This window comes from Rhinoraja longicauda, chromosome 32, assembly GCF_053455715.1.
Source record: "Rhinoraja longicauda isolate Sanriku21f chromosome 32, sRhiLon1.1, whole genome shotgun sequence".
NCBI lineage: Eukaryota > Metazoa > Chordata > Chondrichthyes > Rajiformes > Arhynchobatidae > Rhinoraja > Rhinoraja longicauda.
This window is the reverse complement of record NC_135984.1, coordinates 9,639,394-9,654,833: the sequence shown is the minus strand read 5'-3', so window position 1 is coordinate 9,654,833 and position 15,440 is coordinate 9,639,394.

Here is a 15,440-nt window from a genome sequence, read left to right as displayed (position 1 = left end):
TACTAGTCAAGAACTGCGACAGAAAGCAACTGGTTGCATTTCTCTGCAGGGCTGCCTGCTGACGATCAACATGTGTGAAATGTGACTGTGCCTGATTTCCCCTCACAGACGACAATATTTCTGAGAGGTCCACAATTTATGAAGCACTACAATTTTGCTCTAACACTTTCACAGTAGATTATATGTTAACTGACAGTTGCCATGGAGACTCGGCTCTCTCTCTGCCTAATCTCTGGGGCTGCTGCAATACACTTGATTTTTGACAGGATAGAGGAAATTGCATTTGCATATCACAATATTATTGTAGATCAGCTAAACAGGTGGTGAGAAACTCAAGTTATTTCTTACATTAAGCTTTGCGGCTGATTGTTTGGCTAAGAATTATTTTTTCAGATCATTTGATAAGTTTATAATACCAGACATCCAGATATGTAACTGAGACAGTACTTAAGTGTAAAGTGACTAACATTTTCGACCCGCCCCATCGGCTTTCTACTGCTAATCATACCTTCATCTCCAGATTGCAGCGCTGTTCACAGCAACACTCTGTGCCTACACACCTCCTTGGCCTCTCCCACCAAAGAGCAACGAGAACGTATGATTAATAAAGAACACTTCTCGAATGGATCTCTTGCCAGTAACCTTACAAATACTGACAGAATATTAATAACACAGGTTTGTGCAGTGCCATCTGTACAAATACTTCAAGCATAAATAAAGGCATTGGTAACATATTCAACTTCTGTGCACTAAAGTTCTTCTCAGCTACCTGCCAAATGGGTGACGGGGAGAGTCGTAGAGTTGTACAGCATGGAAACAGCCTTCGGCCCAACTTGCCCATGCTGACCAAGGTTCCCTATCCACACTAGTCCCACCTATCCGCGTTTGGCCCATATCCCTCTAAACCCTTCTTATCCATGTATCTATCCACATGCACGGTAGCGCAGCGGTAGAGTTGCTGCTTTACAGTGAATGCACCGCCGGAGACACAGGTTCGATCCTGACTACGGGTGCTGCACTGTAAGGAGTTTGTACGTTCTCCCCGTCACCTGCGTGGGTTTTCTCCGAGATCTTCGGTTTCCTCCCACACTCCAAAGACGTACAGGTATGTAGGTTAATTGGCTGGGTAAATGTAAAAATTGTCCCTAGTGGGTGTAGGATAGTGTTAATGTGCGGGGATCGCTGGGCGGCACGGACTTGGAGGGCCGAAAAGGCCTGTTTCCGGCTGTAGATATATGATATGATGATATGATATGTCTTTCAAATGTTATTATAGTACCTGCATCAACTACCTCCTATAGAAGCTCAATCCATATACCCACTTGTGTTAAGAAAAGTTGCCCATTGGGTTCCTATTAAATCTTTCCCCTTTCACCTTATACCCGTGACCTCTGGTTCTTGAATCTCCTACTCCTGCTACAAGTCTCTACCCTCATGATCTTGCAACTCATGATCTTGTACACCTCTCTAAGATGATCCCTCATCCTCCTGCGCTCTAAGGAATAAAGTACTAGCCTGCCCAACCTCATCCCATAGCTCAGGCCCTCAAATCCTGGCAAAATCCTTGTGAATCATCTCTGCATTCTTTCTGGCTGAGCAACATCCTTCCTTCAGCAGGATGACCAAAACTGAACACAATACTCCCAACAAGGTCATGGACAATTGCAACATAACCACCCAACTTTTATATTCAATACACTGACTGTTGAACGCCACTGTGCTGAAAGCTCTCTTTATCACCCTATCTACCTGTGATGCCACCTTTAAGGAACTATGCACCTCCACTCATGGAAACCTCCGCCCTCCGAGCCCTGCCATTCATTGTGAAGGTCCTGCCCTGGTTTGACTTCCCAAAAGGTATCGCCTCACACTTATCTCCATTAAACTCCATTAACCAGTCCACTGCCCCCTTGCTGAAGTGACCAGATGTGAACAACTTATTGCTCACATTGACTATCAATGCTTATTCTGATCGGGAGAAATGGGTACACAAATTAGATGCTGGAATGAACTGAATGGCTCGCTGGTTCTGGAAACTGCCTTTCACCCTCTTCTACAACCTCTACAAAGTCTCTGCATCCTTCCTCTAATGCGGTGAGCAGAACTGTACACAGCATTCCTGATCTAACCACCTTTGATAACGTTCCTTACCAGGCACAACTCCATCAATCTTCATATCAGCTGCAAATTTACTAATCAGACCATTTACATTTTCTTTCAGATCATTTTTATATATGAGCTATGGGGAGAGGTTAAGCAGGCTAGAACTTTATTCATTGGAGTACAGGAGGATGAGGGGTGATCTTATAGAGGTGTATAAAATCACGAGGGGAATAGATAGGGTGAATGCACAGAGCCATTTTCCCCAGAGCAGTCAAATCATGAGCTAGAGGGCAAAGGTTTAAGGTGAGAGGGGAAAGATTTAAGAAGGAACTTTTCACACACAAGCTGGTAAGTATATGGAACGAACTGACAGAGGAAGTAGTTGAGGTAAGTACAATAACATTTAAAAGACTTTTGGACAGGTACACTGACTGGTTAGCATGCAGCAAAAAGCTCTTCACTGTACCTCGGTACATGTGACAATAAATTAAACTAAACTAATTAAACTAAACTAAACATGGATTGGGAAGGTTTAGAGGGATATGAGCCAAATACTGGCAAATGAGATGAGAATGGTTGGCAAGGACAGGCTGGGCCGAAGGGCCTGTTTCCAGGCTGTCTTCTTCTTCTTCTTTCATGTCCATCATCCATGTTTCAAATGTTGACATCGCTGTCATCGCCCGTCCTGAAAAGGGCACAAGCTTCCGGTGACAATCAGTGGGAGCCATCACTTGTACAATAGATGATGGAGGTAGCAGAATTAGCTCCAGTTTCCAGCCCCGCGATGTGGACGCTTCTGCTATGGGGCCTTTCCAGGCTCAGTCAGTCAGTCAAAGTCAAAGTCAATTTTATTGTCAATCCTCAGCCAGTTTACACTGACAGAAAATCGAAATACCGTTTCCCACAATCCCGAGGAACAAAGTGCATAAAACTAAGTTAAAATTAAAAAGGCACAGCAAACAACAATCAACATAAAATATAAAATATAAAATATAGTCACTTCAAATGCGTTAAAAAAATTTTTTTAAAGTGTCTGGTGCTGGATGTGCGTGTGTGTGGGGTGTTAAAGTCCAGGTCCAATAGGGGCAGGGGAGAGAGGAGGAAGGGAGGGGAGAGAGTTCAGCATCCTGACAGCCTGGTGGAAAAAACTGTTCTTTAGTCGGGTGGTGCTTGACCTCAGGCTGCGAAACCTTCTCCCTGAAGGCAGGAGGGTGAAGAGGCTGTTGGAGGGGTGGAAGGGGTCACCCACAATGCTCAATGCTTTGCGGGTGAGGCGGGTGGTGTAAAGGCTGTATGACTACTCTACGACTGTCCAGGTCCATCCTCTGGTGTTACTACAGGGCACCTGCTAACGTCTGTGAACAGCCCATGGGTGGTTGCGTAGACGAATGAGCTGTCTCCATGACTTCAGCAGACAGACACAAAAAGCTGGAGTAACTCAGCGGGTCAGGCAGTATCTCTGGAGAAAAGGAGTAGGCGACGTTTCGGGTCGAGACCGTCCTTCAGACATCGGCTTCAGCGCGAATGTCAGGCAGATTGGTCACCGGACTGAAGGGGCGGGAGTGTAACATAAACCCCTCCGTGCCAACGTCCCCTCTGCAACTTAAGTGAAAGACAAATCAATGGCAATAGCCTTGCAGCAGAGCCAACATGGCTTTAAATCTGCACGAACTGGAGAGATTACAATTACAATTTTAAATTTTAAAACCATCCAGGTATCCCCAGTCAGAGATATTGTTCATTATGCTCATTAATGATATTGTTCATTATGCTCATTAATGATATTGTTCAATATGCTCATGAATGATATTGTTCATTATGCTCTAGACTGGAAGACAAGACAAAAAATGCTCTATTATGCTCTACACTAACTCCCTGCCTGGCAATTAACATTGGCTCCTTCATGATGCACTCGGGGGGGTTTTCATATATCTATATACTAAAACTCTCGTTTGTTTGTTTGTTTGTTCCTGAACTACAGTCAAAACGGTACACGACACCACGACAATTTTAGGCCCACCTTACTCACCGTCGTTCCTTTGGTGCTAATGGAAGAAGTTTCATTGAAATGGGTTATATTTTTCAAGTTATTCACATTTTAAAGTTTGAACGTACCTCCTAGGGAGGGAGGGGGGGAGGGAGAGAGGGAGGGGGAGGATAAGGGGGGTTGAGGGGGATGGAGTGGCGGGGTAGGGGAAGGGGGAGGGGAAAGGGGGAGGGGAGGGGAAGGGGGGAGGGGAGGAAGAGAGGGTGCTGCATCAATGCAGGAGATGTTTGGGCCCAATGGGTCCACTTGGTCTAGTATATATATATATATATATATATATATATATATATATATATATATATATATATATATATATATATATATATATATATATATATATATATATAAATATATATATATACTATATATCCTTAGCTATGCATTCTGTTATCAGTCAATTTATCTGTTGAATCAGGAAGCAAAAATTGAACCACTTTGATATCTCATTACAGCCAGTCACTCTGCTATAGGAAAGATGTCATTAAGCTAGAAAGAGTGCAGAGGGGATTTACGAGGATGTTGACAGGATTCGAGTGCCTGAGCTATAGGGAGAGGTTGGGCAGGCTAGGGGTTTATTCCTTGAACACAGGAGGATGAATAGTGATCTTACAGAGGGTGTACCAAATCATGAGAGGAGTGGGCAGGGTGTATGCATGGAGACCCATACCCAGGGTACGGGAATCAAGAACTAGAGGACATAGGTTTAAGGTGAGAGGGGAAAGATTTAATAAGAACCGGAGCGGCATTTTTTTGTACAGAGTGTGGTGGGTGTATGGAACGAGCTACCAGCGGAATGAGCTACCAGAGGCAGGAACAATAATATTTAAAAGACATTTGGACAGACACACGAGCCCTGAACTCACGAACCCAAGAGCATTGTGGGAGCACTTTCGCCAGAAGGATGGCAGTGGTTCTAGAAGGCAGCTCATCAGCACATTTTCAAGGCAAGATGAGGATGGATAGCTTGTTGTGGGCCTCATTTGCAATGCCCATATTTGCCCGTGGTCCAATAAACTACAAGAGATATATACATTGTAAGAAAATAACTGCAGATGCTGGTTCAAATCGAAGGTAGACACAAAATGCTGGAGTAACTCAGCAGGTCAGGCAGCATCTCAGGTGAGATGGAGAGGGTGACGTTTCGAGTCGAGACCCTTCTTCAGACACCAACCAGGGTTTCACTCATTACCGACCTTCCTTCCTAATCTCTCTGCCCTCCTACATTACTCTGAAACCTATAGCATTTCTAACTTATCTCATCAATGGGAAGAAGCAAAAGTGATGGGGTGGGACAGGTCTCTTGGCTGCTTTTCCGAGAAAGCGTCAAATGTACAGTAAATGGTGGGGAAGCCTGGCCTGTGTGATGGACTGGGCTACACATATAGCTCTCTGCAATTAATTGTGGTCTTGGGCAGAGCTTTTCCCAAACCAAACAGTTGGTCTGAACAGATTTTGAAACAGAACAGCCCTGAGGTGTTGATGCTGATGTTAATTTTGCACTGGTAATGTTATTTTTCACTGTCACTATCCACCTGTTTGTCTTCTTCAGCCTGCGTTGGGTGGACAGCAGCTCCATTATGTAAGCAAGGGGCTGGAAGCTGTAAATCTCTCATCTTTTGTAATCATTTAAAAAAAAATTTAAATTATTGTCAGGGTTTTTCTGCCATCTGCCCAGGAGTCAGGAATTTTGCAGAGGAATCTGAACAACACCAAGTCATTCGAGCTGAGATGTGCTTATCCCAAATGAAAATGGACAGCACAAAAGCAGACCCTTCAGCCCCATCATGTCCATGCTGGAGGGCTAGTCACGTTTGCCTGCATTTGCCCAATAACTTACCCCTCCCAGCGATTTCCATTTTCCTCGCATATCCCAAAGCCGCGCAGGTTTGTAGGTTACAAGCCTTCTGTGAATTCCCCCTAATGCACAGGACGTGACAGTGAGATAACTTAGAACTTAGAACAGTGAGATAACTTAGCACAGATGATCGATGGTCTGCATGGACTCGGTGGGCCGAAGACCCGGCAGATCTTTGGAATGTGGGAGAAAACCGGAGCATCCAGAGAAACCCCACGCCGTCACTGGGTGAAAGTGTAAACTCCACAAACATACCAAGGATTCACTGCCCTCACTTCCTGGTGGAGTTGCTGCCTTACAGCGAATGCAGTGCCAGAGACCCAGGTTCAATTCAGACTACGGGCGCTGTCTGTACGGAGTTTGTACGTTCTCCCTGTGACCCGCGTGGGTTTTCTCCGAAATCTTACGTTTCCACCAACACTCCAAAGACGTACAGGTATGTAGGTTAATTGGCTTAGTAAATGTAACAAAAAATTGTCCCTCGTGTGTGCAGGATAGTGTTAATGTGTGGGGGATCGCTGGTCGGCGCGGACCCGGTGGGCCGAAAGAGCCTGTTTCCGCGCTGTCTCTCTGAACTAAACATATTGCCTGGGTGAAAGGTTGTTAGCTATAGGGAGAAGTTGGATTGACTCGGATTGTTTTCTCTGGAGGTTGAGTAGGAGAACAGATAGAAGTACATAACATTGTGAGAGGCATTGGTTAGGCATTCGCTGGGCAAAACCTTTTTCACAGGGCGGAATTGTCAATGATTGCAGGGCAAAGCTTGAAGGTGAGAGGGGTAAAGATTAAATATGATGAACAGGGCAAGTATTTTACACAGAGGATGGTGGGTGCCTGTTTTGCTGCAACAGTAAGAACTTCATTGCTCTATTTTCAGTAGATATGACAATCAAATACCCTTGCCTCCCTCTTGAGTCTGTTCCTCGATGCATTGTAGTCAATACTGTCGTTCACTACACTGTCCCTTCTGGCTGCAACACGTTAGATTAAAAATCATAAGGATTATGACAATACCCACATCCAAAATATTACTTGAGAGTGCTATTCCTATATTGAATTGAAATGGGGAGCTTGGATTCACTGCGGCTAGATTGTGTAGATGGCAACATTTCAGTACTTTTGATTGTCGAGTGAACTAAGACCCCACTCTGGAGCGAATAATCCTTGTAATTCAAAGTCAAGAGGCAATATTTCACTTTCTCCAGCCACACAATTACTATGACGAATGATGAGTGTGATGTTTGATGGATTGCGTGGGGTGGGAGGACCCATTGCTCCTCCCGTGCAGCTGGTGGCGCTGCACAGGACAAAGGGAGATGTTTTGTACATAGTTATCTTGGCTGTACACAGTGTGTGAGTGTACAGTCAGATCGTGGGGTTGCAGCCATTTTAGTTGTCTTGCTGCCAGCATTGAGTTACTGTAATAAAGACTTCTGTTGTACCTTGAAGACTCGCAAAGTTTCATACAGGCATAGAACAAGAACACGAAAATGAGCATTCTTGATAAATTTCTTTTGCGTTTTCATTTGAACTCGCAGGTCGCGAGACAATTGTCCTTCTCATGTTTCTCTTCTTATCTCCTTAAACGCTTCATTGGTAAGTGCCACTTCGATGGCACTTGGCCCTACGTTCTACAGAGATGCGGGTCCAACTTTACTTGCCATTACCCACCCCCAGACTGGACACGGTCGCACGGAGGGCAGCACAGCGGCACAGAGGTAGGGCCCTGCTTCACAGCACCAGAGACCCGGGTTCGATCCTAACTACGGGTGCTGTCTTTGTGCTCCGCTTTCCTCCCACACTCCAAAGGCGTGCAGGCTTGTTGGTTAATCGGCTTCCGTAAATTGGCCCTAGCGTGTAGAATAGAACTGGTGTGAATGGGTGATCGCGGTCAGCGCAAACTCAGTGGACTGAAGGGCCTGTTTCCACTCTGTATCTCTAAATTAAACTAAACATAACTCATAGCTGAGGTATGATGGATGGAAGGAATGGGTGACGTTTCGGGTCGAGAAACGCTTCTTGCATTCTGATGAGAATTCACCCGATTATACTCTGGTGAAAGTATCAAACAACTCTGAGATCCTTGTTATATAATGTCCAAAGACTGATTAAAAATTGGTTTAAACCTTTGATAATGCAATGATTGCTCATGTTTGTCTTTCTTATTTCCTCGCCACTTTGATTATCTAGTCTTTAGCAGATTCCCTACCAATTAAATTGGCCTGTTATAAAGAAAACCACAGAACCAGTAATGCTGTCTTTTACAACTTGCTTTGGACAGCTTTATTACTGAAGTAGAATGAAAAATCAGCTAATTAAGATTTAATAACATTATATACAGCAGCTTTTAACATGAGTCACATTCATCTTTAATCTCCAAACCGACAGGACTAGCATATGGTTGTGCTGATAATTGAGTGTAGAGTTAAGGGAGCACTGGTTAACCAATAATTGAAACATTGGATGAAGCTGTAAAATCAAGAGGGGTGGCACAGTGGCGCAGTGGTAGAGTCACTGCCTTACGGTGCCAGAGACCCAGATACAATCCTGACTACGGGTTCTGTCCGTACGGAGTTTGCATGTTCTCCCGGTGACCGCGTGGGTTCTCTCTGGGTGCTCCAGTTTCCTCCCACACTCCAAAGACGTGCAGGTTTGTAGGTTTATTGGCTTCTGTAAATTGTCCCTGGTGTGTAGGTTAGAACGAGTGCACACGTGATCGATGGTCAACATGGACTCGGTGGGTCGAAGGGCCCGTTTCCACATTCTATCTCTAAACTAAAACTAAACCAAACTAAAGACCATTTTCCGTGTTTGGATGAAGATGAAGACTGTTAAATATTCAAGAGCCAAGAGTTTTTTAATTGTCATATATGTGCTGGCATCAATCAATGAAATTCTTACTCACTGCAGCTTAACAGGCCCATTCTCACAATAACACACAGATAAATATATAATAATCAATAGTATAATAAATTAATAACAATAATACCAGGTAACCACAATAGTGCAAAACAGAAGTCCATCGTGCACCCAAAACAAAATCCAAATAAGATCAGTGTTGCTGAGGTCAGTGTTGTGCAGTGTTCAAGAGCCTGATGGTTGCTGAGAAGATACTGTTCTTGAACCTGGAGGTCACGGTTCGTAGCTTCTTCACAATGGTAGCAGTGAGATGAAAGCGTGACCAGGGTGGTGTGAGCCTTTGACGATATTGGCTGCCTTTTGGAACCAATGCCTCCTGTAGATCCCTTCAACGGTGGCATCCAAAGGCAAGTAGGTGGTTCAATAGTCAATAGTCAATAGTCGTTTATTTGTCACATACACATAAATGTGTAGTGAAATGAAACATTACCCGCAGTTGAACAATAAGAATAATCAATAAAAATGCAATAACACATACAATCACAACTAACACCAAACAAAAAGAAACATCCATCACAGTGAGTCTCCTCCAGTCCCTCCTCACTGTGATGGAAGGCCAAAATGTATTTTTCTCTTCCCTGCCGTCTTCTCCCGCGGTCAGGCTGTTGGAGTTGCCACTTCGGGGCGGTCGGGGCTCCCGATATTGAAGCCCCCGTCCGGACGGTGAAAGGTCCGCGGCGGGCCGACCCAAGCCCCGCAATTCGGGACGGGCCAACACGCTGCCTCTGCCGCTGCCGGAGCTCCCGATGTCGGCCCCCACCCAGGGGCCTGCGGGCTTCCGACATCCACGCGGCCCGCGCCGGAGCCTCCGGAGACGAATCGCATTAAAACTACAATTCAGACAAAAACAACAAAAAACACAAAAGACAGACGGACTGCAGGCAAGCCGCAGCTGCGACTTCTGTTAATTTTCTTCTCTCAACACTGCCAATAATCAATCATTTCACCTCTTGGTTCAGTTGATATAGACAAAGTGCTTTTTACATTTTTCCCAACTTCACAGTGAATGCGAAGTTGTCTAATGTCTGCAAAGTTGTCCTTGATTCATAAGAAAGTGACTGCATAGAAATATTAGTGTGAATCATGTTCTCAGATCTTCGAGTGGAATTTGAGAGTCAGAGAGGAATGTGGTAAATTATAGTCTCTTCCCAATGCAGCGTGAACACGTACATAGCTCACTGGCCGAGAATTCACAGACATCGGAAATCGGTCCTTAATGGCTATAAACACTTCTAAAATGAATTAACCACATTAAAACTAAAGGAACTTCATTGAAGTATAATGCTATTTAGAAATTGAGTTCCTTTGTGTGTGCGTGTGCGTGTATATCTGTGTGTGCGAGTGTGAGTGGTCTGTGTGTGTGAGTGTGTGTTGTGTTTGTGCATGTGAATGTGAGTGGTATATGTGCATTTGTGTGTGTATGAGTGGTGCAGGTGTGTATGTGTGTGTGAGTGGTGTATGTGTGTGAGTGGTGTGTGGGTGTGGGTGTGGGTGTGGGTGTGGGTGTGGGTGTGTGTGTGTGTGTGTGTGAGTGGTGTGTGTGTGTGAGTGTGTGTGTGGGTGTGTGTGTGTGAGTGTGTGCGCATGAGTGGTGCATGTGTGTGAGTGGCAAGTGAATGTGAGTGTGAGTGGTGTGTGTGTGTGTCTGTATATGTGTGTATGAGTTGGTGTGTGTGTATTTGCGTGTGTGTATATGAGCTGTTAAGTGTGTGTATGTGCGTATATGTGTGTGTGTGTTGGTGTGTGTGTGTATGTGCGTGTGTGTGTGTATGTGTGTATGTGTGTATGTGTGTGTGTGTTGGTGTGTGTGCATGTGCGTGTTTGTGTATGTGTGTATGTGTGTGTGTTGGAGTGTGTGTGTATGTGTGTATGTGTGTGTGTTGGTGTGGGTGTGTGTGTTGGGTGTGTGTGCATGGGTTTAACTGGTGAATGTATGTTTGTTTGTGTGTGTATGTATATGTGTGAATCTGTTGGTGTGTGTGTATGTGCATGTGTGTGTATGTGTGTATGTGTTGGTGTGTGTGTATTTGTGCACGTGTGTGCATATATGTGTATGGGTGTATGTGTTGGTGTGTATGCGTGTGGGTGTGTTGGTGTGTGTGTGTGCATGGGTGTGACTGGTGTGTGACTGGTGTGTGACTGGTGTGTGACTGGTGTGTGTGTGTGGTGTGCGTGTGTGTGTGTGAACCAGCTTTTACCCAGGCAATTTACTCTTTAGGCCTTTATTATCTTTGCAAGTTTTATCAATTATAAACCTGGTCAATATTATTTGCCATGCTTTTCCTGACATGCTGTTAAACCAGCAGACCACCAAACTTCTCATTATACAGCCTGTATTCAGTCTCTGTAGCAAGCCCGATCAGAGACCACATTGATTCTGTAACGTGCTCCATCAATATCATCAGAAAACTTCCCCTTAACAAAACATGGATTAAAACATCAGAGAGCAAAAAGTATTATTTTAATCCTATAAATGTCTTTTTTTATTGCTTTTACAGCAGTGATATTAATTACACAGACAGTTAAGGGTAGCAAACTGTGATTTCCTAAAAGAACCTATTCCAATTTTTAACATACTGCATGGAGATACAGATAATCAAGAACTGCTTATTTGAGCTTGTGCTTGAATGAGTTTAGATTTGGTTCCTTCAGTGATTCCGTTTTTACGAGGTAATTGGGATTGCAAAGTGCACCATTTTCATCAAATGTTGTCTTGTGCCGAACAAATCACTGACTGCCTGCCTTCTCTCAAGTCCCATAGCAACTGTAATGTTAACTGATTGAGCAAAGTGTTACTCTACAATACATCACCGACTATTACTGCAGATCAGAGCCCAAGGATAATTTCTGCTGCTGTACGTGTGCTATTTGATAAATAATTGGTTTCAGAAACGGTTTAAGACACAATTTGTATGCAAATCAAAAAGGAGACGGACAGAGAGGGAGAAACTCAGGTGCAAGGAGACGTTTTCAAATACGACGCTGAAGAAGGGTTCTGACCCAAAACGTCACCTATGTCTTTTCCCCAGAGATGCAGCCTGAGCCGCTGAGTTACTCCAGTGTGTTGGGTCTATCTTTGATTTGGAATGGTTGCATTGACTCCAAGGCAGTAATGTCAAAGTTAGCCTTGACAAAGCAGAGGGGTGAAAGGGCCACACAGGGCTTTCCAGTAGGATCATTATCTGGTATTCACAGTTAGGAAGAGGGGGTGTCAGCATTGTGGGGGGAATCCTCCAAGCAATTTCACAAACAATAAACCTGAGAGATGCCCGGTTTAAAATATTCTTCTGATGCCTTGGCCTGGAGTGTTAAATGTTTCGGATGTGTAAGAAGGTTGGTTTACACCGAAGATAAACACAAAATGCTGCTGGAGAAACTCAGCAGATCGGGCAGCAATGCTGGAGAAAAGGAATAGGTGTTTCGGTTCGAGACCTTTCTTCAGACCGCTGAAGTCTTGAAAAGAGGTCTCAACCCAAAAGGTCACCTATTCCTTTTCTCCAGAGATGCTGCCTGACCCGCTCAGTTACTCCAGCATTTTGTGTTGAATGTTTCTCTTTCCACAGGTGCAGTCTGACCCTCTGAGTGTTTCCAGCTCTTCCTATATTTTATTTCAGATTTGCAGCATCTGCGGGGGGTTTTTTGCATCAGTTGGGAGGAAAATGTTGACTAGCATATCGGAACGACCTACAGTACTTTTCTTTAAATATTGGTTATTGGATTATTGACCTCCCCACTATCAAAGGGATCTATCCGAGGGGCCACCACAAAAAGGCAGCTGATATCACCAAAGACCCACCCCACCCTGGCCACTCTCTCATCTCACTGTGACCATCGGGAAGAAAGAACAGGAGGCTGAAAACCATGACCTCCAGGTTGAAGAAAAGCTTCTTCCCAGCAACTATCAGGCTCTTGAACACTGCACAATTTGCTCTGTTATGGTTATCTAGTGTTACTGATTATTATATATTTACCTATGAGTTATTTAATGAATGGACTTGTTAAGCTGCAGCAAATAAGAAATTAATTGTTCCATTGTCATAAGACCATAAGATCATAAGTGATAGGAGCATAATTAGGCCATTTGGCCCATCAAGTCTACTCCGCCATTCAATCATGGCTGATCTATCTCTCCCTCCTAACCCCATTCTTCTGCCTTGTCCACATAACTTCTGACACCCGTACTAATCGAAACGTTGTCGGTGCATATGACAATTATTTTTTACTTTAGTTTGTTGTCACATGTACCGAGGTGCAGGGAAAAGCTTTGACTCTTCACTCTTGACGTTCCTCTCATTGAGGAGGGAGGAATAAAAACAGAAGGTTTTGGAAATACTCAGCAGGTCAAGCAGGTAAAGAGATAAAGTCCATCAATGTTTCATTGATTATCATCAGAAAACAAGTTTTCCGCAGAGGCAGAGATGGGGAGGGGGTGGGGACAGACAGTGAAGTGAATGAAGATAATCAAAAGCCACACGCGCAAGAACTCTGAAACAAAATGGAGAATGCTGGAAGCATTCAGCAGGTCAGACAGCCTCTGTGGAAAGAGGAAAAGAGTTAACATTTCAGATGGAGGACACTTCGAAAAAGATAATATCTGTCGACACAAGCAATGGGTGCAGAAGACCTAGCGTGCCGTGACCTGTAGGGGGAAGCTGCCAAACCAGCCCCTGCTCGACTACCTGAAGAACAGAGAGGCCGGAGAGGAGGGAGTCGGTGATGACGAATGCGAGGAGCAAGGCTGGGAGGAGTGTGAATCAAAGTCTTACCTTCCGCATCTTCAAGGTTGAACGTGGGAGGCAACCCCAGGCCACAAAGGTGGACAGGACAAGGCAGTGCTTCCTGTCGTTCCCTTCAATGATGGGGAAGACAGCATCCATGATAGAGTCACAAGATCAATGTGAGATGAGTAGAATTAGGGCATTCGGTCCATCAAGTCTACACCGCCATTCACTGGTGGCTGATCTATCCCTCCCTCCTAACCTCATTCTCCTGCCTTCTCGACACAAGGAGAAGCTGATTGACGTGAGGCACAGCCTTCCACGGCCTTCCCATTCCCCCACCCCCCTCCACCCTCTCCCAATATGGATCATTGCCCAATCATCTGATTCTCCACTTATCCTTGTATCCATCAACACTTTCTACCCAATTAGATTGTTATCCATTTTCATTCTGAAAGAGATAACTGCTTCTGCTAAGGTTTTTTTTTAATGCTGCTATCCACAGTTGCCTGAGGAAAAGTAATTTATTTTAATCTTTAATGAAAAAAAATTCATCCTATTATTGCTCCTCGATAAAAGAGGCAGGACAATCCATTTTGTGATAACCAGGCGTTAGTCCAATTAGTTTTGCGGCTAATTCCATGACTGTGGTGGCTAATGTATAGCAACCACTCAGCCACACTCACTCACAGCACCTCCCAATCCCAGGACCTCCGCTAGCTTGCAAGGCAAGGGAAGAATGCTTGAGGAAGCCTCAGACTGCTCCAGCAAGACACAAGGAATTGAAGATGCTGGAATCTTGAACAAAAGGTGGTGCAGCGGTAGAGTTGCTGCCTTACAGAGAATGCAGCATCGGAGACTCAGGTTCGATCCCGACTACGGGTGCTGTACTGTACGGAGTTTGTACGTTCTCCCCGTGACCTGCGTGGGTTTTCTCCGAGATCTTCGGTTTCTTCCCACACTCCAAAGACGTGCAGGTTTGTAGGTTAATTGGCTGGGCAAATGTAAAAATTGTCCCTAGTGGGTGTAGGATAGTGTTAGTGTGCGGGGATCGCTGGGCGGCGTGGACCCGGTGGGCCGAAGGGCCTGTTTCTGAGCTGTATCTCTAAATCTAAATCTAAAATCTAACACACAAAGTGCTGGAGGAACTCAACGGGTCAGACAGCATCTGTGGAGGGAATGGACTGACGATATTTCATAAGTTATAGAAACAGTTAAGGCCATTTGCCCCATCAAGTCTACTCCGCCATTCAATCATGGCTGATCTATCTTTCCGAACTCAACCTCATTCTCCTGCCTTCTTCCCATAACCCCTGACACCCATACTAATCAAGAATCTATCAATCTCCACCTTAAGAAATATTAATTGACTTGGCTTCCACAGTCGTCTGTGGCAATGAATTCCACAGATTCACCACCCTCCGACTAATGAAATTCCTCCTCATCTTTCTAAAGGCACCTTTTAGAGGTACCTCTAAAGGTACGACATTTCAGGTCAAGACCCTTCTTCCGACTGATAAAAGAGAGAGCTGTAAAAGAGAGGTGGCAGTAGGATAAAGCCTTTCAAATGATAGGTGGATACAGTTGAGTTGTGGGGGGGGGGGGGGGTGTAGGGGGATTGGCAGATGGGTTGAGATAGTGACTAATGCTGCAGGTGAAAAGTTGATAAAGTGCTGTCAGATAAGGAAAGAAAATGAACAGATAGCCAGAAAGATGGCTATGGGTAGAAGGGAACAGGGAGAGAGGAAAGAGGGAATGGGGGACTCAGGGATGGGAGATGAGAGTATGACGGAGGAGG